General features: G+C 37.0%; 1 long non-coding RNA gene across 1 annotated transcript in view; it reads right to left on the bottom strand.

Annotated features, from left to right (window-relative positions):
- The window catches only part of LOC146766163 (uncharacterized), a 61316-nt gene extending 40288 nt beyond the window's left edge, over positions 1-21028 (bottom strand). Inside the window, exons 1-2 of the long non-coding RNA XR_014958290.1 lie at positions 12509-21028; positions 8965-9063 (exon numbers count right to left, since the gene is read on the bottom strand). This is a non-coding gene — a long non-coding RNA (uncharacterized LOC146766163). The remainder of the gene's footprint in view (positions 1-8964; positions 9064-12508) is intronic.
- Between the last annotated feature and the right edge of the window lie 3876 nt (positions 21029-24904).

Here is a 24904-nt window from a genome sequence, read left to right as displayed (position 1 = left end):
AAAGCCTTAACTTTTACAAAATTGGAAAGGGGAGAACACAGGTAGTGTCACTGTGTACGAGGAAAGAAAATTGTGTCTAATTTATGTCTTGTTTCTGTAATGAAAACTGTAAGAGCAGAAGAGTTCTCTATTTCATTGTGCCATGTACAGATAATTTTTCTAACACAAAAAGGATGTAAAAAGCTGCTGAATGGGAACAACTTGACCCAGACTTTGCCAAGGAACACTGCACCATACAAAGGAGAAAAAAAACAGGGGTTTGAAAAAGACATTTAACTGATCCCAACAGTTTGAGCAGTCACTTTCAACTACCATGGAGTAGTCCAAGAACACATTCCACTTGGCAGTGCTCTTCATCTCTCAATCATCACTGAATTTGATGAAAATATTTCAATCACTTGTGGTGATTGGTGCTATTGTATTCTGTGTAACTACATATAACCTAATTACATGAATATTTATTATCTTAAGTGTGACCTTTATGTAGTTTATTTCAGGCAGAGTCATCTTGAATAGCTGCTGGCACTTTCCAGGTATTTCATTATTAACAGAATGTTCTTATACCTACAACTAGCCTGGGACCAAATCTAGAAGACAGCTAAATGTAAAGGTTTTTGGGTTTTTTTCTAACTGAGCATACGAATGAACAAAGTAATATCTTCAGGTTACTTATATGCAAAGAAACAGCTAAAAATTCAAGAACCTCAGAAGGCTACTGTATTTCTCCCCATAAAACAAATGGGGAAAACAAAGCTTAATTATTACAATTGTCATTTTAGGTATACATTCTGTACAGTATAACTAATAGACAGCCATTTAGCTTTGAAATTTAGGAAACAAACAAAATCAGAGTCTCAAATGATTATTCTACATATATTCCTAACAAATGAAGCACAATTTTAGAAGTACTCCAAAATTGCTTATTTCAAAACTTTTAAACTCTCCCTAAAGTAACGGTAAGGTCATTACCCCCAAAATAATATAATCTGTGATTAAAATTATAATTCTAGTGCATCAGAAAAAGGTAAAAAAACAACAGAGAAAAACATATATAATTTCCTTGACTACTGAGAATGAATAATAATGCAAATAATAAAATATTAGTAGATCATTTTCTGATTATGTGTATTTGGTAAAGAGCTGCATCAGGCCAGTTGGAATTGGGCAGAAACTGATTCCAAAAACATCACCTTTGAATGGAAAACCAAAAGAAAGAAACAAACAAGAAATCCAACTCGGCAGTAATGAACACCACTGTACCACTGGAGACACACAACAGGGATTCAGGCTTACTGATATGAACAAGAAATTTTCACATGAAGAAGTACAACATACCACTTCTATCTGGAACTGAAAACAAATGCTTAAAAAGGACAAGATCATTTTAATGTTTCCATAACATAAGCCTAATCACATCAGCTGTATCACAAAAAAGAGAGAAGTGGAAAGGAGGAAGGTGAGGTGAACAAAGGCTTGCTTTGACTTTGTGATGTACATAAAATAATTAAATTTCTATGTCAAAGCATTTGTGTATACATTCCACAGTCAGAAAGACAAAAGTGATAAACAAAGGTGAATTCTCTTCCTTTAGAAAGCACCAGTTTTGGGAGAGTAAGGTCTGCAAATCACAAAGCATCTGTAACTGAGACATCTCTGCACCTCAGTGCACAGAACGACAGAGTCATCTATTTGTAAAAGCTGCATCCACAGCTGATGACATGTTTCCTGTCTAAATAGGCAGAAAGATAAAGCAAAGAAAATCACATAATATAGTAATTTCAAATTTGCAAATGTTCTACACCAACTAATTATTGCAGTTAGAGACCTGGACACAGGAGAAAAGATGGATCATATTCACAGAACAAATGAAGGCACTAACTCAATTTTTTCCTTCGGCAGAATTACTGGATACAATTACTGAAGTACATAGTGGGATGCATTAATAGGTTGTTATCATCTCTGGATGATAATGCATTGCAAACTCTCCCACAGGTACAGAGAGAACAAATTGAGCATTTCTGAAAACCTGTGAAGTCCATTCCAGTGTAAGCTCAATAAAAACACAAAGAAAGGGGGAAGCGGAGCAGCAGCACCTCTAGTCAAACTCCTTCCACAGCTATGGCCTGTCCTAAGAAGCAGAACAACTCCCTGAGCATCAGATTCTGCAGGAAACGAGCCTTCTGAGGAAACCTACTGCAGGGCTTTTTCTCTTTCCAGTGTTTCAGACTGAGCTGACCCACAGGTATGTGGAGCAGACACATATTTAATGCAGATGTCCTGATGGCCCTTACAGGAACAGGGAAATGCAAGAGGTGCAGTGTGAGAAGGATGAGGCCTGCGTGCTGCCAAGCTCACAATTTCATGACTGTTCAGCAGCTGAACAGTCAACCTCTCTCCAAGCACTCATTTTTCACTGCTCTGATGCCACCCCAGTCAGACTGTGGCAAATTCTGTGAAGGCAATTTTTCCTGCCTCTTTAATGGGACTAGGTGACAGATTAAAGCAGAATTCCTGCATGTCCTCCCTTCCCTTACCCCCAGGTGCACACACACCCAGGATTGCATGGCCTGATTCATGTGGGTGAAAGTAGGAAGGAGTGGGAGCTTATTAGAGACTTCCCTTCTTTCCTTTGCACCTTTTTTTGGACCTTTCCATGGTCTTCTCAACTTTTTCCTCTTTCAGCCTTTTAATAAAGGCATTCAGCAATGGGACACAGCTTCTTCCAGATGATGAGTAGACACACTCAGGACTAAAGATTTTTTCAGTCAAAAGCCATATCCCAGTATGAATTCTGAATAATGTTCTTTTGGCACAGATTGAAAGGATCCTAATAACAACCCCCTGAGAAGTTGCTATCTTTACATTTTCCTTTGTCATGACACAGACATGATGTAAATTTCAAGTCCCTTTTGGTATTCTCTGTCTGCTGGGCACATTCAGACTGTCTGGGCTATGACCCTTCAGCAAAGTGACTCACAGCTTAAAAGGTAGAATGCAATTTTATTATTTTTGGTGCTGAGAGTAAAAATGCACAGAATTCAGCAAAAGATATTCAGATGCACACTGCAAGTCAACAAAAGCTTTGTCCTCTGTCCAACCAACTGAGCTTTGACATCTTTGGTCTTTTAGACCCTTTGCCACAACTCATTTCCTGAGCCTTTTCCTTATTTCCTTGTCCAGTTGAGAGTGATTTGTTTCCCACTCTTCCTTGTAGCAGTGCAAGACAGATGTAAACTGACCAGCACCCGATCCCCTCTATTCAGTGTCTTTATATTCTTCAGTTCTTTTAACTCCCCATCACACTTATTTTCTTTATTTGTTTTCTCCTCTTTACACAGGCAGTAGTGTTTATTTTGCTTGCTTATATAACTGATTTCCTCAGCTATGCAAACAGGACCAAGACTGTGATATTCTTCATCAGACAGACATTTTGCCAGTCAGTATCTATAATGACATTTTCAGTCTCTATTCTCCTTGTTTTTGTAACACTCACTGATGATGGATTGGTTGCTCTCTTTCCTTTTGTTACTGCAGTAGCTCTTTACCGTGATTTTTTTTTGGCCATGATAATTAATATGCTAATAAGACACAGAGTACCATGAACACTTTGTGCAACTACTCCTATTAACTTTAATTTCTGATTTGCTTGAGATGGTAGCTCCCTATAGTAAAAAATTAGCTAAGATTATAGCTCCAAGATCCAGAGGAAATGTTAAATTCTTTCCAATAACAGTGTGACACTGGTGTGATATTAATGTGGTATTAACACATGTGGGAAACTAGCACGAGTTGTCACCCAGCCCCAAGTGCAACAGAAACAGCCAGACCCTGGCCAGCAGCTTGTAACTAATTCCCTGCATTTATTACCCAGCACATACACAAAGGATTAGGCTCCTTTGAGCATCTGAAGAGCAGTTTATGCCACTATCACCCACCTGATTACACTTCAGTGACTGCAAGGAGAGAAGCTGCAGTGGCATTGGTAAGACCCAAACCAAGATACTAAGTTTGCTCTTCTTCAGTCTAACCCTTGTGGGTTCAAAGGTAATGTATATTGTAAACCCTTTAAGAAGAGATATCGCAGAAAGGCTTTATAGAATGTAATTTTGTAATCCTTTTTTTATTCTTCCAGTCTCAGTTTATGCCTTACTTTTGTAAGGCCAGGTACGGCTCTTCCATCCTAAAGTTCATGTTAGGCCTGTCTTACCTGTATTCCTGTATTTGTAATTGATTCTGCAGAAAATGGGGTATTTTTTTCTCTGGCACAGCAAGGGATTCTCTAAGACCATGGATTGCAACTTCTGTGCTGAAGCAGAGTAAATTTACCTTGGAGAGCATCTGCCTCAGCTCAGTGGCTAACAAAATGCATGGGGTCCCTATGTGACAGAGCAGGACCAGGTGAAACAATGGCTGCCAAAAAGCAAAAATAAGAACTCACTATTTTAAAAACTGTCAGTTTGATAGCCCTGGCACCATCGAATGAACAGCACGTCCAGTTTCCTCCTACTCTCACTAGCACATGCACTTGTGAGCATTTCAAAGGTAGCTGCATTCCAGCCTCCTCACAGCCTCAGTGCCTTGGCCCCCTGCCCACACTATTCTCAAGACAGTCACTAGGGATCTTTGGACAGAAATGAAATGACTAATTACAAATTGCTTATCTTAGCAAGACTGAAAAATCCTTATTGTAGATTGAAGTCTTTCCATTTGCTACAATTGTCAGCAGGGCTCTGCATTTGGGTTTTAGTTAACAATAAGGTTATTCAGAAAAGAAATACCAAACCTCTTTCCATTTGGTCTCAGACCTTTATTTTGTGTGACTCTGGGCAGCAGTCCGTGTGTCCCCCCAGGGTTACAAAACTCTTCTTGTATTTGGCCTTGACATCTTGAGAAGTGATAGGAGAAAAACTACAGGAACAGCATCAAACAAACCTCCTCAGAAAGGAAAAATAATTTGTAAAGAAAAAAGAAAGAAAAGAAAGGAAAACCATGCAGAATGCAAAGCTGACAAAACCCTTGTATAAACATATAAATAAATTAAATAGCACTAAGGGATGAGAGACAGAAAGACAATAGCTTATCAGCCTCAGTTGCATCAAGAAGTACCAATTTCACAGTCTGACACCTTACATTTCTGAAAAGAAAGATATAGACTTGTGCATTAATCAGAAAAAAAGTTAAACATAAATGTTTCCCCCCATTCCTGTCTGCAATTTGTTATTTAGAAAAATATAATGAGAACAGTAGAAACTGGCATTAAAATAGAGATACAATGACATCTACTGGCTGCTAGAACCAGCTGAAAATGCTAAAAATGTTTTGGATTACAAAGGCTAGCCTTTTGTAGCTAGCCTTTCTTTAAAATATTCAAACTGAGACTCTTATTACTAGTCAGAGTTTAGATACTGAACAGGGAATGGAGAATAGCTCAGGAAATTCCCCAAATAAAGGTCTTCTCTGGCCAAATTTTAACCACCTACATAGACAGCTTAATATGCTTCACAACTTTAATATTAATTAAAGAGATTCTCTGCTCCAGAACTACCAGAAACTGGGGAAAAAAAAAAAAAACAGAAACACTGCAATTTTGCAGTGGATGAAGGTCTCCATTGCACATTTTACAACACTGATAAACAGAATTAAGTCTCTTATCAAAAAAATTACTTAAGCAGCTGAATTTTACAGTACAGCATCACTTTGTAAAATGATAATCATTACCTTTTTTTCTTGAATTTATTTAGTGCATTTTTGTTCATTTTTTTGCTTAAATTTCTCAGCACCCTTTTTTAGTGATTTTATAAATTTCATATGAACAAGACATTCTATTCCAGAGTTTTTTTACTCCTACTCTTTTTTTTTAAACCATCCTAGAACAATTACCTGTGATATAAAAATCTCAGAATGTCTTGAGATTTTGTTAAAGGTCACAGAAACATCTCATTCCTAAGAGAACACTGTTCTTTGTGCTATACCTATATATATGTCTCCTGGATCTGTGAGTGAGGCCCTTTTCCCTGTTCACAGCTCACTCTGTGGGTGATACTGCCAGTACAAACAAATCGATCTTGCTCACTTTCTATCTACCACAAGATATATTTTCTCCTCCTGCAATTTCTCCACACTAGTTAATTAAACTCCTCTCTAGTCTGTATTTGGTGGTCTCCTCACCAAGAAATATCTATCTAGCTCTCACACATCTAAAAAGAACCAGAAATTACTCTGAGCTTTTGGTGATTCTTTCCTAATATATTCAGCTGGGAAAAAAGAAAAAATTCTGAGGAGATTACAGTGTTATTCCAACTGATGTTTATATAGCATATATTTATACAATATACTTCAGAGAGGCAAAAGTAAGCCTCAATTCTGGCCTTGAGCCATGGCCAAAATAGACAAATATGAACAACGAGATAGCATGCAAACAAAGGTGGGGGGAAAAACTGAGGGTGAACAAAAACAAGAGATATTTGCAAGAGCAGACTGGGGGATTTAAGAGTATCTTTCAAAAAATTTCAGTGGCTTCTCCAGTGCAGGAATGGATAGCAGGGACAGCAGAGCTGTGCAGCTGCACTGAGCAGTGCTGCCTATTGCCCAGGCTCGGGCTCAGAGCAGGGATGCTGGGTCAGGCTGTGGCTCTGGAAGCCACTCTGGCATCCCTGGTGCTCCTTCCTGCAGCAGCTGCCCTTTGGTCCATGGGTCTGGCACACAGAGCCCTGAACCTGAGGGAAGCTGTAGGGCTGCATGAGTTACCACTGCCAGAGCAGGGCAATTCAGAATCGTCTTTCATCACTCATGTGACTTTTTATTTCATATGCCAATGTGCTTTGAAGTTGACAAAATGTTTCCAGGTATTCCTTTAGAGATATTGTGGATATATTTATGCTACTACTTTTTGTCCAAATCCTATTATCTTAAACTAGTTAGCAATACACTAAACTGAAATTGATACATTGATCTTGATAACTTTTTACTCCATAAACTATCATACAAAATTTACTGAAGTGAATAATTCAGAACTTAAACTAAAATCATACTCAAATACAAAGAAAAAAAACCCAGATATATTATCTTGGATTGTCCCAATGCGTCCATAGAAAGAAATATGGTATCATAGTAGTCCATGCTCCATAAATTTTAACCACAAAATACTCCAATATGAGTTATTCATTAAAGCTACCACTACAGATTCCAGCAGTTAGCCCACTTGGGAAGTTCTAGTTCAAACAACAAGAGAGCAGCAGGTTGCTTTAACTCAACTTGTTCATCAAACAATTCCCACAGGAAACAGCACAAAATATCTGTACTTCCTAGGGAGCAAAATCTGTCATTTCACCCAGCTCAGAATGTTACAAAAGTCACCTAATCTTTTTGTTAGAAAACCCACAAAATAGTTCTATGAATCGCTCTCTAGAAGAGCCTCTTTCTCCTCATCAAGTTCAAAAGAAATCTAGCTAAGGTGCAGATATCTGTATGGCAGAAGTCTGAAGCTGGGGGAGATTCAATCTCAGCCTATAGATTAGAAGCAATATTCTCCTTGTATTCAAGCTCCCAGCAGTCTTCAGGACTGAATTTTGCCCTGTTATTTCACTGCTCTGAGGGGCTGGAGGACTTGAAGTGCAGCCTCTTACATTCTGTGCAGAGCTGTGCCTTCTGCAGACCCTGGGAACTTCAGCTTTGTGCTTCTGGATGCAGCTGAGGCTCCAGGTCTGCCCTGCTGAAATGGGTCACGCAGTGGGAGTGACCTCCAGTCCCAGCAATAGGAACTATACATTCAGTTTATATCACAGCTGACTATTTGCTCTTGGGGAGTACAGCTTGCCAAGATTCTGTTTTAGAGTTTTTCCCACTTAAATTTTTCTTTCCTATTTCTACATATACATATTTTATGGCCCTGATTTGGTGTCATGACTTCAAGGCATTTACAGACAGCTCTCCAAGTTGTGTATTAAACTGAAAAAGAATTTTTTTTTTTTTCCTGTGATATTGAGATCATCATAAAATTCTTTTTGCACAGCTGTCTTTTTTTTCCAATGTCTTTATTCACAGGTCCATGTAAAAACATGGATCTTTTATTATGTAAATAAAGTCTACAGGAAGAAAATGAGGAGGGCTGAAGCTATGTCTGACTTCATACATCACAATGATTGATTTTTGCTATCATTAAATAGCTATTTCTAATGTGTATTTTGCAATGGTAAAATGCAATAGATTTACAGCAACCTAATATAACATAATATGGTGTTTCTTCCATTTTTAGTGAATTGATGTAATTATAACTGATGCTATTATGGAAACACAGTAATAACAAAAACCAGATTTATTGAAAAGTTACCTTGCACTTTATATTTCATAAACTTATCTCTTCCAGTAGCCTGCCTACCATTTTCTCACAAAATTGCATTCTAGATTCCAAAAAAACCTTGATGTTTTGGAATAGCTCCCATGTGGCTGTTCACTGGCTGCTAAAATAAATTTGTCATGAAAAGTTTCATTTGGTTAAAGGTAGGAATATTTTAGTGGTTTGGCCATTTTATGGGCTTCAGACAGGCACAATGATTTTATATAGAACTGCATAAAAGTCTAAAAATGAAGCTTGTTATTTCAGTGAATCCATGCTGGCTTCTGTAAGAGTGCACTGATGAAGGATCAAGTCCCTTTTCAGCCCTAAATAAACCAGAGATTTTCCTCTCAGCTTAAGTCATAAACACAAACAAAATCCCCGTGTTAGAGCTGGGCCATTGCTTGGCTTTCCAGACCTGTCTACATTTAGAAGTGTGAACTGCAGCTGGTGCAGCAAAGACCAAATTTTGGTTATACCCATTCACCATCTCTGTAAATCACCACTGAGACTGTAGCACCCTTCTCCTATGGAGTGTCTACGGCCTTTATCCCACCATGCTTTTATTCTTTAGCATAAGCTAAACATAGAAAAAGGATAAAAAAACATAAAGGCACTTCAGCTCTTACCTTGACTGGGCAAGACATTCTGAGCAGGCTTCCAGAGGTCATTTCAATCCTTGGCACAATGGCTGCAGCCAGCACCATGAGCCTGGTGTTCAGAAATATCTACAAAATAAAGCACAATAAAATTACCTAATTTCCTATGATGCAGGTATCAAAATATATGAGTAAAATGTTTATAATGCTTTTTTCATTAAAATTGTACATTTCAAACATAATTTTCCACTTGATTTATGTATTTGCTTATCCTCTTCCAGTTTAGAGATGACTTTCAAAGGTCCCTTCCAATACAAATTACTGCAAGATTCTGTGACAACTGCATCAAATGATTTGTAAAGATAAATTGCTTTATAGAAATGACATCCTAAAGTAAAAGATTAAATTCAATCATATTAGAAAGCTCAGGTTATTATGAAGAAAAAACACAGGCTTTCTCAGTGGACTCTTCATAAGCAATTTTCATTACATGATTTTCAATAGGGAAACAACATCAACTCAACTCCTAATGCATTTCATGGCTTAAAGAGCCAATGTCAGACTAACAGTGCCACATTAACCCTTGCAGTTTAGAGCACTTTAGGGTTTCCTGCAGTTTTTAGAAATAAATACAAATTCATACCAGTTTAGTTAACTCTGATTTCCAGTATGTAAAATGCATGCAAGTCTCAGAATGAACTAAAGTCATGACATCACAAAACTGGGGAGGTATTTTTTGAGATCCTTTTCTGCTGAACACAGCAAAGCTTTTTGCAGACTCCCTCAGTGTCCCCACAAATGTGAATTCTTTGCCACTACATTCCCCTACAGCCCTTCTAAAACCCTCATTCCTACTCAAAGCTCATTGGAGCTCCCTACAGTTCAGTAACCCTTTTCAAGATTTATTCCACAATTAGTATGTATGATCACAACACATACTCCAGAGAAGCAAAGTTTCTCAAGCACAGTGAATACTTGAGATTAGCTCTCTTACAGGTGAAAAAAAAATACCTGTGAAATTATTTTTGCTGAGAGCAAACTTTGCAACTTACATTTTTCTACACTGAGTCTTATCAGTTGTAACAAATGCATTATATCTTCCTCTTTCTATTTTAAATTAAGAAGTGCTTTCATCATTATAATTTTAGATTGAAAAAGAAAATGCTTGCAGAATAAACCATTGTTCCATAACAATGGCTAACCAACCCTGTAGCAGCCAAGGGGAGATTTATCAGTATTGCTCATAAACATTGATACAGACAGAATGAAATTATTATCATTGTGGCCTTTATTGATTATTATATCACACAATGTGATTTCAAGTGTGAGACAAAATACCTTGAAAAGCATTTCACCTCCAAGTGTTTATGCCAATAGCTAGGAGAAAAATTCTTTTTCTTGACCTTTTACCACAGGCAAATCTTCCACATATTACATATTGATTTTGTGTATTTCAGAACATCTTGAAAGATGAAAGCTTAAATGAGCTGTGATCAAAGGTTGCTTTCTTTTGATAAAAAAGGATTATCTAAAAAAACTTCTATTAAAAAAAAGTACAATCATCAAAAAAAAGAGGAATCCTACAGTAGCATACACAGTCCATCCACACAATCTAAAGTGTGTATGAAGATATGGGAAAAGTTACCAGACTCATATCCCAGATGTAGAACTATTCATTTTACTGCTTCTGCTTCATTAATGTAGTTGTAAAATGAGAGGGGAAATATTTTTACAGCATGCAAAATCACCTTTGCCACAAAGGGCACACTCTTTCATGCTGGATATCCAGGTTTTGTCTTACTGCATCAGTGGGTCAAACCTGCCCAAAAGCACGTTTAATTTTAGTAACATCCCCTCATTTTAGGTAATGGGAGTGAAGTTTAATTTGCCCTACTTCTCTAGGAGCTTTTTGTAGCTATTGAACTACTCCTTTGTCTGGGTTGTACATACAAACTAATAATCTATTTGGCATCAGCAGAAATGTAGGTTTATACTCTTGAAAGTAAAAAAGAGAAAGCAATATACACACATTATACATATAAAAGAATAAAAATCAGGAAACTAATTTCTGATAGAACCTCCAGAAAATATGACTATAATTTCACAGTGTGTCCTAGTTTCATCCAGCCAGGACAATCCCCTTGTCCTTCAGCTTCCAGGTCTTTATTGCACCCACACTGATGAAACTTTCATCTCCTCTCCTGCAAAAAAACTTTTTTTAAAATTTTTCTGTTTAAATTATCATCCATCATGAGTCTTGTAAAAAGATGGTTCTCATAAACCTACAGAGAAGACATTGGTCTCGGGTTCTGTGGTCCAGACTTTGTTACGTCTGCCATTCCCTTCCTTCTGTATTTTAGAATTTTTCAAGTTTTTGTCAAGAAGTTAGTGATGTGCTCTTTAGACACTGTTAGAATACAGCATCCATTCTGCCTGACATGCAGAGGGATGTACTGAAAACACATCCTCTCTTCAGATATTCCCATTGTTCAAGCCGAAGATCCCATCACCAGCATATCTCTGGTGATCTCTCACCAGCTGTACTGGTTACTGGGTTTGTGGCATCTCCAATGTAACAGATTATCTATTTTTATTTTTTCATAAAAACTGGCCATGTGGATTGAAACAAGAAATTGGGCTTGCCCTATGAAATAGGAGCTTTGCCTGAGCTCTAGCCAACGGAAAAATCAAAAGGGAAACTGTGAAGCAACTAAGACTTCCCCCAGCAATATTTTGCACAAGTGCCTCCAAAATTTTAATTTTCATCTAACACAAGTGCAAACTCCAAAAAAAGTAAAAAAGTCAAGGTGAACTGCTGGGAGAAAGAAGGGCATTTTAAAAAGTCTGAATTTTTACAATCTGGGACATTTTTATCCTTCTTGGACAGTAAACTTGCAACTTGCAGTTTCAGTGAGGATCCCAAGAAAACACCTGCCAGATTTCTCTTTGTGTGCCATAAAAATGCACCGTGTTTGGTAACTGTTCCTGAAAGTGATTTCATCCCAGCTCCTGCTGCAGAGTGCTCAGTGCTGAGCTGTTGCCATTGGAAGCACAGTCTAGACAAAGATAAAATTAGAAACAAGCACTGTCCTTTTTGGAAAGCACAAAACAATATCTAATCTCATCTCATCTCAGCAGACTTGTTCTGTCTTGTTTACGTTATCTAGTGACATTATAAAACAGTGGACAGAACCCTCTTTTCTTCAATTGAGGAGCAATCTAGTAAGTGCAGTCCCAAGAACAGATATGATGAAACACTTATCAGAAGAAAAAGAAAAATCTGACAAGTACAGTATTCATCACTATTCAACAAAATCTTTCCATTTTCCCCAGCAATGTAGACTACATGTCAGATTTAGCAACAATAATTATTAGCTGAGCTGACTCCAGGGGAAAATAAACATGCAATTCTACTGTACTTCAGATACAAGCAGGAACCTGTGTTACTTTGAAAGGTTTTTTAATTCACTTTCTGCACAGCCTTGACCCCAATATTTTTCAGCATCCATTTTAAAAATGCAGGATTAAATTAGATTTTTTTTCCCCTGATTTTGGATAATGGCAAATTACTCACCACATCCTTCAGTAAATTGTTCCCAGCCTACTTGTTGTACAACCATCTTGTACTTAAGTAGGCTAAGTTAACTGCTGACAGAGCTATGAATGTGTTTCTGGATTTCATTCCCAGTATGTCTGTTGTCACAGTGATTGCCAGAACATTTTATGTTCATTTTATGATCATTTTATGATCATTTTTTCAACTAGATTGAAAAATCATAAACTACTAGAATATTATTCCCCTTGTATGTGTTATCCTTAACTAAAATTCATTTCACTTGGATATGCAAATAAATTCATTTCATTAAATCTTTCACAAGTCAGTTATTTTTTCAGTTGCTTCTCCTGAATCCCTCCTAATCACTTTCAGTGCTATTAGTAGGAAAGCAAAAATGTGAGCAGCATTACCCTGTAAGGACAGAGGCTGTGACTTTTTCATGTAGCAAAGCTTCCATAAGCCTGCACCAGGTACCTGTGGGCACTCACAGCGAGCAGTAGCACTCAAATGTGTCTGTTATGTTTGGCCAACCCCAGCTTTGTGTGATGAAGACAAACGTGACAGCACACAAGTACAATGTTGGTGACTGACAAAGCATTATATTAATGACAAATGCTCAGAGCACAGAAAAATATCATCCAGTTCACTCCCAAACTTTCCTGCTATAAGACTACTGATTTCAGATGAGTTCATCCTTATTTATACCACAGAAATATCAGAAATAACACTTATACCAAATGTTTTGTCCCAGAGTTCCCCAATTTACCCATTAGGAAAGCTGTGGGGGACTATAATTTCCAGCTGTACAACCCCACCACCATGCCTATGCTGTTTCTTCCAAGCATTACTGATATGCATTGTAAGCCTCCTATTGTCACCAACGTAAACATGCATTCATTTAAAAATAACATTCTGATTAAGCTCTCATAAACTGCATTTCTTTCTCATCCACTAGATTTTGATGGTATTTCCCAGTAGTATGGAAAGAGTTTGTTGGTCAGATAGGATTTCTCTGAACTCTGAAGATCCCAGTTTTGGCAACTTTCAAAAACCCAATTGTGTGCTTTTACATACTAGATATTATATTTGGATTAAACATGCAGAGTTAAAGATCTGCAGCATTTTCCAAGCAACTTACATGCAGCTTCAATATACATATCACAAGAGACACAGATATAATGTATTACCAAAACAAATATTGTTGTTTAAGGCACAGAAATACAGCAGTAAGATAAACTTCAACTGTTTCAGGTCTATGCTGCTCAAGAACACTATTGTAAATTAAACTTAATGAGACTCAAAAAGTGGCCCAAAAGAAGAAATTATAAACTGTATAGTTAAAGAAACAAGGATTTGCATATTTCAAACCAACATCCAATTTTAAAGTAACTGTTTCCATTGCAGTTAAGCTATTTCAGAGATGACACAACAGATTAGGAAGTGCCTATGTTTTAGCTTTGCTTTTTCTCATTTTCCTAAAAAAAAATCAATCAGTAAATATCACACTCTGTTTGTCCATCTTCATTTGTCAGTCCTTCATTCTCCCTGCAACCACTTTTCAATTCACTGGACCATTTTAACCAAATTTGATGAGGTTAAGGTTTTGCAAATTTAGCTTTCAACTTTGTGAACTCTAATGACTGACTAGAGAACTGCATCCAATTAGTGCCCTGACAGAGGAGAGCAGGGAGAATTCAAATTTTAGCTGCTCTGCTCATTTCACTCATCAGCTAAAGGGCAATAATCAGATGATCAGTCAACCATGAGAGTTCCAAAGCTACCACGGCATGTGCTGCTTGTTGACAGCCAAAAGCACAAAGAAAAAGCATTTAGGGGATTAGTGAGAGACCAGACAGATTTTAAGGAAAGTTTCAAGACATAAAACTGTAGGCAACCAGTCATTAATCCTTATGGAAGGATTTTCAACTTATTTTTAGTTGTTTTATTGTTAGTTGCTTTGATTTTCTTTGAGGTTTTTTAATAAGTAACTACAATCTGGTTTTTGTATGTGGAAAAACAAATCACAAAAAAAAATTTCTCATTCACATGCAGATTTTCTTCCTGTTTCTCTCCCACTTAAGGAAAGCTGCCACATTTTAGGAAAATGAAACACAGTGATTTTTAACTGCCTTTAACTCATTTGTTTGGACATGCTAGTCAAGTTGACCAGGCAAAACAACAATTATATACTCACACATGTAACTCTCAGTTAACAGCAGTCATCTCTCCATGACTGCCCTTTTCAGACATTCTGGGTGGGGTTTTTTTTCTTGACTTTTTTAATCCAGGAAGTATTATTCTGTTTGTTACCCTTTTTTGTTCCATCTTATAATCAATAGAACATAGATACTTCCTATTATAAACTTATTTTTCTTCCTGAAGAAATACATAATTGTCACCAAACTGGATAAACAGAAGTAGCTTTTGCCATGTGTTACATCAGAGCTGTTCATTGACTGGCTTTATACAAAACCCATAGAACTGTCTATTCCCAGACTATTCAGTATAGGAAAAGCTTATCTAAGGAAGGGGGAAAAAAAAAATCAGTGCTACATGACACTGCTCTTGTTTTTGTTCATATTTCAAAAGAAAAAGGCCCTTCCATTCTTCTCTCCTCCCTCTTATCATTTTGGAATTCATTGGCATTTGATCGAGCCCAAGAACACCAAAGAAAATTGGTTTCCTCTGATAATCAATTGCCAGGAATAGAGGAGAAAGAAAAACTAGTGCTTGAAGGAAGGAGGGTTGGGAAAACTCATCAGCTGCAGTTTGACACAATCCAGATAACCATTCAGGAGGCACAGATACAGACTGAAAGCACACTGGAGACACAGCTACATGCTTTATGTAGTGAGAAGAAAAAATCCTATCTCACAAAACTTAAAGTTCTTCAAGAAAATCAACAAACAGGAATGAATAAAGAAGGGAGATGCAAGTTTCTGCACACAGCTCTGCAGGATATTAAGTAACCCTGAGATAAGAGACAAGGCATTTACCCTGGGATATGTACACACAGATTTGAAACAGAAGTAAACAATTTTTGCAGCACAAAAGTCACCAGTGAAGTTTCACAATCTAAATTAAAACCACACTGTTTCTGCACATTGGCAAGTAGGGGGGTGACTCTGGCCAGCCATCACTGCCCCTCCTCAACAGGACAGAGGGAAAAAAAATTAAAAACTTGTGGGCCAAAACAGACTTAACAATTGCCAAAAAAAAAAAAAAAAAAACAAAAAACAATTGCTAAAAAAAATATTAAATTTGGGGAATATTGATTTAATTCAATGGCAATTAAAAGAGATGAAAAAAAAAAAAAAACAAATCCAAATTTCTCATACTTAATGATCCAGACTGTCCATACTATTGCATGAATAAGAGTTTGGAACTTTTGATCACAAAGACATCAGCTGACAAAAGCATTAGCTGACTGCCTAAAAAACTCAGTGAGCAGGGAAAGAGATCAGGAAGCAGTACAAAAACAAGACAACTTGTGCCATTACATAACTCCAGGGTGTGATATGGAAAAAGGCAAAGCACAGTCAGCTCAAACAAAGAGAGAGAGCCACAGAGAGATGTGTAAGCCATGGGTAACCTGAACAAGAATCACTCTGAGATGCCACTGGCTGGGGTGAGGTCAGCACCAGGCAGATGGCACGGGACAGAAAGGTGGTGGCAGCTCTGGAGGGACAGAAAGGTGGTGGCAGCTCTGGAGGGACAGAAAGGTGGTGGCAGCTCTGGACACGGGCACTTAGTGTGTGAACCCTCCTGCCACAGCCCTCCAAGAGCTCACACGGACCCAGGAGGAGACAGAGTGGGTCAATGAAGGCAAACACATCAAACTTCCAACTACACAGCCACCCCACCTCCCTCTGAGCTACAGAGTGCTCAGCTCCCATTCTGCACCACAGGTATTTGGGTCTGGTCACTGTCACAGACAGGGTACTGGACCCAATAAACCTGGGGCTGGACCACACAGTACAAATTTTATATCTTTGATGTGCGTTCATGCTCTTCAGATCTGGGTGAACTGAGACTATTAATTACCCTTTTTCCTTTTCTTTTTTTGTCCGGTTCTACACATATTAGTATGCCTGAACTGTCTTAATTCCCATGAAATATTCTATCTTATTATTTTCTACAGAACAGAACTAAATTAACAGGGAAAGCACAGAAAATGACATCTGCACTCATTACTGAGTGTGCTAGCTGTAGATGTCAGTTATCTCACGTTTGTTCAAAGGATGCATTTGTTCTTTGTAGGTTTTTCAGAGAAATGAGAAAAATAATCATCTTTCTATCCAGATGGTGATGACAGTAGAACAATTTAGCATCATATCTTTCTGTTTCTCTAGAAGATTATGTGATTTTATGCAACAATATATTTGGAAGAAGCTTAACCACAGGTAATTCTTAACTGAAACACAATAAAAACAGATGTGTTTTCAGCCAAGTACACAGAAACATCATAAAGGGGTTTTTGAAGTCTTAAGAAGTTTACCAGTAGTAATTGGCGAATGAGTTGAAATTTTGTATGTGTATTTGTCCATGCATGTAAACTCAAACAAGGGCCACAGAAACATACCAGAAATAAAGAGGTAAAAAACAGGCAAGTTTTCCATACAAATAAATAACACAGAAAGATTAATAATTTTCTGGAAATCCATAATTGCCTTAACAGCAGTTCTGCACATCTGTGCATCTTTGTATAAGAATCACTAAAACCCTACATCATAATACTTATGTAATGATATAGCTCTGACTATATTTTTATTGTCTCCTTTAGACATCACATATACATATATTTTCAGTGATTTCATCAGAATTTTGACTGCAACCATACAATTTGTTTATGCCATACAGATCTGAATTCATCCTAAATAATTGCCTCCTGAGCCATATTTTTCTTGCTCTCAATTTGTAGTTTCTAATATATTAATACAAAGATAATAGCTAGTTTAAAAAAACTAAAGATTTTGCAAATAAATTATATATTGCCATCTTCAGCAACTCACACAGGGTTGTGAGAGCACAAAAGAAATCTATTTTTTATTCAGTTTATGAGGTCTGCAGTAGAAAACTATATAGCCATCTCCAAGGAAGTTCCTGCAAGTTCATATAGTGCTTCAATAGAATATTCCACAGCATTTAATAGAATATTCCACAGCATATAGGTTCAGTGACATGTTTCAGCAGACACTTGGACCCACTGTAACCACCCAGAAAAATTATCCAAGAAGAGCAGTTGCATTCTGCACAGTTGTAACACCATGCAGCTCATATCCTCTTTTTTCTCATTAACATAGCTCTGAACAGCTGAGGATCCAACTTGGGCTGTAGCACACTAATAAATATTTGATTTAAACTTATGCACCTTCAGATAGAAAGCCAGGAATTGTAAGTGCAACTTCTTTAAACTAACTAATGCTTAAAAAAAATCCAGCAGCCCTCATTTCCTTTTCCACTAAGCCTTCTATTTTGTTAATACTAACATAACCAAAGATGTCAATTAGTAGCAAAATAAAAAACCAAAAAAACCCACAACAAACCATGTGATAGGTTTCTGTTTCTGTCAGAACACTGAAGGAGTGGTACCCATATTTACTGTTATGTATTTAAGCTCTCCAGACTAGTCAGCACAGCTCCATTTTGATGTGAGTGGGCTTTTTTCCATGACAAATGTACCTACATTCAGCATCTTCCCCTAGTAACCTGTCTTGCTATAAAGAATTGCTGAGCTAAGCTTGTACATTCAGAACATATAAAAAAGCCAATTGAAAAAAGAAAACCACAAATGAGAAGCATGAGGAAAAAAGGTCATAAATAATGAAATAGATTACTTAAGAAGTCATTCTCCTTCATAATACTCCACTCATAAAAACCAGGATTTAAAACACTACTAGCGACACTATTAATGGGTAAGGATAAAAATGTTATATCCAAAGCATTCCTTTTCCTGTGACTCAGGTTTATTGAGAAATAAAGTCTAATCATCTCTTTCATTAACTCCTTTCTGTATCACATTTTTAAATACTGTTGAAAATGAAAACTGTAACTGTCAGCTCTAGTGACCAAAGTGACATTGTGCAGCTGAAGACAGACATCAAATTTGGATTTTGAATCAGGGTTTTGAATGCTGTGGAGTACTATGGCAAAAAGAAGCATGAGCTTGCTGCATGCACCGCTCGGGGTAAGTGCCTGAAAACAAGAGATCTGTGGTTATCTGAGCATCAGGACAGCAGGCAGCAGTAATAAGGTACAAGATGTTATCCTGAAGGGAGTGATCAAAACATCACTGTTCAGGGCCAGTGTAATTCCTTGTGACATCTGTGCTAAAATTACATTTCCATGCACAATATACACTAGATCTGATTTAATACTTTCAAATGCATTTCACATAAGAGAGGCTCAAAGTCTCAGAGAGACAATTTTGCCTGGCGCTGCCAAGGTCCCTTTTTGAGGGACCAGAGCAATTGGGAGAATGATTCCCTTCATTAAGTTCTGCTCTATTTCCTTAGAAAAGCTAAATGCCAACAACAAAAATAGTGGCATATGGTAACAACATTTTAATCTGCATATTTTTGTTCTCTGCTCTTGATCTCTTGCTTTCTATTTTATTATCTACATACTCCCAGTGTAGAGTGATTCATCAGCACTGCTCTAAAATGGTGAAATGACACTAAGAGTTACCTAAGATTAAATCAGAACAGTTCCTCATCCATTTCTTTGTTACCTCCTTGTCTTACCAGCAGTGCAGTTAGACAAACATAAAGATGTATATGGAAATCAAAATAAAAATCACTTATCAAAATATTAAGCCACAGGATGGCAGCTGACAAGAGAAACCATTAAATCGTACCCATACTACATTATTCATCAATTTCAAAATGCATGTACCCAGCCATCCTTCAAATACTTCTACACTAAAACTTACACTTCTTTCTCCACCATGAATCCAGGAGACATTCACAAGACAATGTCACAGCACATGGCACAGTCAGCTCTCCAGCTTAGCCATAGCCTAAAACAAGGCCATTTCACCACTTTTCCTGCTGAGAGCACAAAAATTATGTTCATCATATTTGCTAAGGCTTTATTTGAATGTTAAAAAATCATGAAGATTTCCACAAACATAATTTTTCTCCAAAAGGAAATAATGTTTTTCCATTAAATAATTTTATTTTTTTAAGTCCATTTCAGCAATAGATACATCAGCTGATGAAAATACAAAAGAAAATTCCCATTTTGACACCTACTAAGGACACCACACTGGCAGAACAGGAGGAAAGCAGCAGTTACCCAGTGGGGACATTCTCAGGCAGTACATGGAATGTGTCAGACCACTGAGAATGCCTCCAACTGGTGCAAACCACCCCTTCCCTTGGTGCTCACCCTAAACACGCCCTTCTGAGGCACCTGGCATCCAACACTCTCTGTGCCCTTATCAGTGCAGAAACAGCAAGAGCAGCCACACTTAGAGCTGCTTAAACAAGCAGATTTTGTAGTCCTGTCCATCTTTGTAAGCTGCTAAAACAGAATTGTAAATAGAATTATTAACTTAAAAAATACGCATACAACACAAAGCCAAGCACATGAAAAGCACACACATGAACAAGAAAAGTAACAATACCAAAGATACTGAAAAATATAACCTAACTTTTGCATATTTCCAATAAGCCTGTCTGGTAGTTTATTGCATTTCCTCTCTCGGTAATTAGTGTCCTATAGGGATATGTTTCACAACAAAAAAATTGAATAAACCATGAAAAGATTAAATGTAATTATCATTATTTCCATTTCTGGGGCAAGGCCTTTTCATAAATTATTATGTCGCAGTGTAAAACTGGAGGCTTTATACAGTTGCCCTATCATTCATAATGAGTAGGATAATAAGCCACAAGCCAAATCTTCACGTTCTCATTAGATAGAGAAGATTAATTAGGACTTTAACCAGAAATGCCACTAACCATGATGCTTACTTAGGTAATTAAAGCACTGAGGATATTGAGGCTTATGTTGTCTTCCAAATCTGAAAATAGCATGATACTGACAAATTTACATTGTATAAAACCATATGGTCTTCAAATAAAGTTAGAAGAATTTATCTGTGTGTGTCAGACCTTCATAATAAAATCACTTTAGTGTCAAAAAACCAGATTTTCTTCTCACCCTTTTTTCAACTAATGTTGTGGAATTCAGGGCGGTACCTTCAATGTAAAACTACTTTGCCCAAGACCTCTGCCAATGGGACAAAGACTCAATTCTACAGGAAAGGCAGAGAGACCTTTGCCCTCAGCTGGGTGAGGTTAATGAATTGACTGAGTGCCAAGATGCTGACTCAGAGCAGCCAATGCACCAACTCCTATCTCCTATTCATTACATTTTCAGAAGGATTAATTTTGGGTGGAATGGTCTTTTCCTGTATTTTATCCTTGAAGGAGTTGCCTGCAAATACCTGACAGCCTGTTTTTGCCATATCTCCCTTTGGAAAGCTGCTTTTTGTTCTAGCCTCCCCACAAGCAATAAACACACCAGGCTGAGCAGCTGGTGTGCTGAGAATATCATTTTCCATACTGACAAAATTATACCAGTCTCCCCATTTTCCTTTGTCCACCTGCTGACTCTCCTCATCTTTTTCAACCTAAAGGCCATATGAAATGTCTCCTGCTCTAGTTCTAATTCTGCATAAAATATAGGCCATGCCTACAGCTCATGGCTACCACTCATTATGAAAATAATGTACATTACTAATAATAAAGTCATGGCTGAGGTCAAATCTCTTTATCTTAAGACTATTTCACTGATGTGGGAAGAAAAATGTTTATGACTATTTTGTTGAAGAACAAAAACAGAAGTGTTCTCTCATCTAATGGTTCACAAGAGCAAGTAGTAATTTAGGAATCTATATTCAAGAACCCCTACTAAAACACTCCTAATTTCAGCTTAATGATTGTTTAAGAACTGAAAAGCTTAAGTCTACCCAGTAAAAATCGTTTTTTTTTTTTTTTTTAAGATGGACTGTTTATTTTCCAAATATATTCTTTCCTCAGACTAAATAACTAATGAAAAACACAATAAAAAAACCCCAAACAATTAAACATCCCTTTTGGTAGACAAATTCCCCATTATCACAACATTCTCTATAGACGTTAGCAAGCACATTCTGAGTTATATATAGAACAAGGTTCAACATAAAAAAAAGATGTCTTAGAAGACACTTTAAAGCACTTTAAGCTTCAGTTTTACTTTGCATTCTGGATGATTTGTCCAATTTTGCTGAAATGCAAGCAGGAGTCAAAAAGGTACTGGCTTTTGTTTGTTTTAACATATTGACAAAACACTACATCTACCAAAATATATCACCAAAAAAATGGAAAAAAAATGAAAAGAAGCCCAAATCTCTTTCTGGTTGAGAATATGGAAGGTTCTCAACCATGAGACACAGAACTAGAAGTAAATTGCAATTGCATCATCCTAAACAGCCCATTAAATTATATTTCATGAGATGTAACAAAAGGGTTTTAGAACTATTCCACATTTGTGTTCAAGGTAAAATTCACCAAGAGTGAAAATGATCTTGTGTGATTTATTCTAGCAGAGGAGAATATTGCTACCATTCTTTTTCAAGATGCTTCTGGGAACTTCTTTTAAAAGATAACTTTTTTTGACAGCAACACGCTCTGCAAGAGCAGTGGAGGTGAAGAGGCTCTGTCTCTGAGAAGAGAGCAACTCAAATTCTGTCCTTCCTTTCACAACTGAATTAAGTTTTCCAAGAGAGATAATGATTTAAATCAACAGATTTCTTGGTACAGAGATTCCAAGTAGTCAAGCAAAGTTCTCTGCAGCTGTGGCAGCAATGCTCTCTGTGGAAACTTGGCCACATGTAGGTCCAGAGTAAGGAATGGAGCAAAGATCACAAGTAAACGTGAGCAGAGCAAGAGGCACCAGACAAAAACTAAAACAGATGGATCTCTATTTGTCACAAGAATAGCTGACACAGGACATTCTCTTCCTAAGAAGAGAATTCTCTTCCTCAAATCTGAGTTTGGCAGGACTTCAATAAGGGTGCTGAACTGAGAAAATATTCTAGACTAGATTAGAACCCCCAGTTTTTTAAAGAATTGGAATCCCTTTGTAGGATCCAGCTGTGATTCTCATACCATGGGTCATTTTTGTATCTGATTGATCAATTAACCTAATCCTTTTACACTTGTTTTTATCTCTAGTCTTTGTTTGAAGAGAATTATCTAGGTAGGTTCTCACTCCTCTTTATATTGCCATTTTATTAGTTTTAGCAGGATAGAATTTCTGCCTTAAAATGTGTAATAACAGTGGGCATTCCAGACAGGTGTGGGAAACCAATAAAACCAATTGTCAGGCAGGAAAGATTAAGGAGAAGACAATTAAAGATCAGTTACTGTCTTGTAAATTCTATTTCCTGGATAAGAGTCAACAGGAACTGGATATTCTTGTGACTTTCAAACTAAATTCAGGGTAGCACCCTCCAGCTCTGGGCACAGGGATCAATAGTTCTGGCTTTGTCACTGTGCTGTGAGCACAGATTTAGACAGCAGCAGCTCAACAAATCTCTGATGGGAAAAAGATAATTTAAAAGTTATGAAATCTGCAGTCCTAATTACCACAAAGCAACAAATGTAATTTTGTTTTTTTAAAAAGATTCCTAGTTTAAATAATGTTGTCCACTAATGTTCCTTGTTCACCCTGCTATGCTTTGTAATTTAGTAAACTGGCACCAGTGTCATATCTTAAGTGTATTTCACATGCCGTTAGGCATAATAATGCATATGGTATGCTTCATTTAAACAATCAGATACACCTATTACTACTCATTTATTTTCCTTTTTGTTATTGATTGCTTTTTATTTCACTGGATGAGATAAATTAATCCTGCTGACAACTTTCTTGTAAGATCATCAATTAGAAATTTTCAGTCAAGCAGCACATATTGGATGCTTTTTACTGGAAGAGCACTTCCAGTAAAATGATTTGCTATTCTATAAAATGGCCACCCAGTATCACAGATTCTCAGACAGAGTTGTGCTAAACTCAGAGAAGTTAGAGCTGAATGTCCTAAAGCAGTAAGAGAACAATTCCTGTTCTCTTCATTTCACATGCTTCCTTGACATTTATATCACCTCTAGACTCTTCACCTATTTCCTGTTTTCTTGCTTTTCTTCTTAGTCCAGTCACCATTATAGAATTTTAGAAGAGGAGGATGTTAAGACCTTATGCTTGTTAATACAAGCTAATTAACGCATGAGCATTAATTAGCTTCACACTAAAAAACACTAACTGCAATTGCATTCTTGAAAAACAGAAAATGGTCCTTGTCTGTAGTCCCATCATGTGCAAAACTTGCTAAATTTCTATTTCATTAAATACAGAGTTTGGTTTCAATCACTGCATTGGAGAGACACTACTTAAATGTGACTAAACATCTGACTCCTATTTTGGTCACATGAGGACAGCACTCAGGAAGCCTGTACTTGCTCTATCTCCCATGGATTAATAATTCCACCAGACAGCCCAAAACAACAAGTTCTAAGTCAAAACTGATAGTAGTGGCAAACTTCAGATCCAGCACTGTGTCATAGTGCTGATGGTGGAGGCCTGAAGTCAGTGTGACAATTAACAGCTACTCCTCTTTAATGGAGAAGTACTCGTATTTTCTTAAATCTGAATATGTATATGCAAATCTGCAAGAATATGACTATGGGAGTTTTGCCTCCAACAGAAAAAAATATTTTTACCTCTCAATAAATAACAAAGATACATTATTTCAGAAAAATGTTTAATTCTGTCAATAGTCCATGTCATAAGTCTATAAAATCTTTCATCTATTATAAACTTGCTTAATAATCTTGTCATCTACTTCACTGCTTATTAATTGAATGGAAACGTCTCTGAGCTACAGGGCACATGAGATATCTGATTTCTGCATGCATTATGCATATGCAGAAGCAGCTGAGAGCTGTGAATTTTCCTATTAGGGGACTCTAATGGGCTATTTAAAGAGAAGCAGTTAGGGCTGACTTGTAAAATGGAATTACAGCTGCCTTAGAAAGGGTTCCACATGTTAAGGTACATCAGCCCAGCTTCCAAAGTGCATGCTTTAAACACACATTACCAGAATTCCTAATATAGAGTGAGATGAAAGCAAATTACATTTATATGTGGACTCACAGATTTATTTGGTTTTCAAGGTGTTGAAAAAAACAAAAGAGAGCAATAGTATGTTTTGGGTTTGCATTTCCTGTTTAGTTCAGATCAACATTCAAAGGTCACAAAGGAATGAAAAGAGACAGCATAAAAGTGAGCAGAATGAGGAACATGAATTTTGAAAACTCCCTGAAAAGATGAGTAAAGCCTTTCATTTGAAAGCACTGAATCAAAACC

This window comes from Lonchura striata, chromosome 13 (assembly GCF_050655825.1).
Source record: "Lonchura striata isolate lonStrDom1 chromosome 13, ASM5065582v1, whole genome shotgun sequence".
Classification (NCBI taxonomy): domain Eukaryota; kingdom Metazoa; phylum Chordata; class Aves; order Passeriformes; family Estrildidae; genus Lonchura; species Lonchura striata.
The sequence above is the reverse complement of the archived record's forward strand: the minus strand, read 5'-3'. Positions and strand labels throughout refer to the sequence as shown.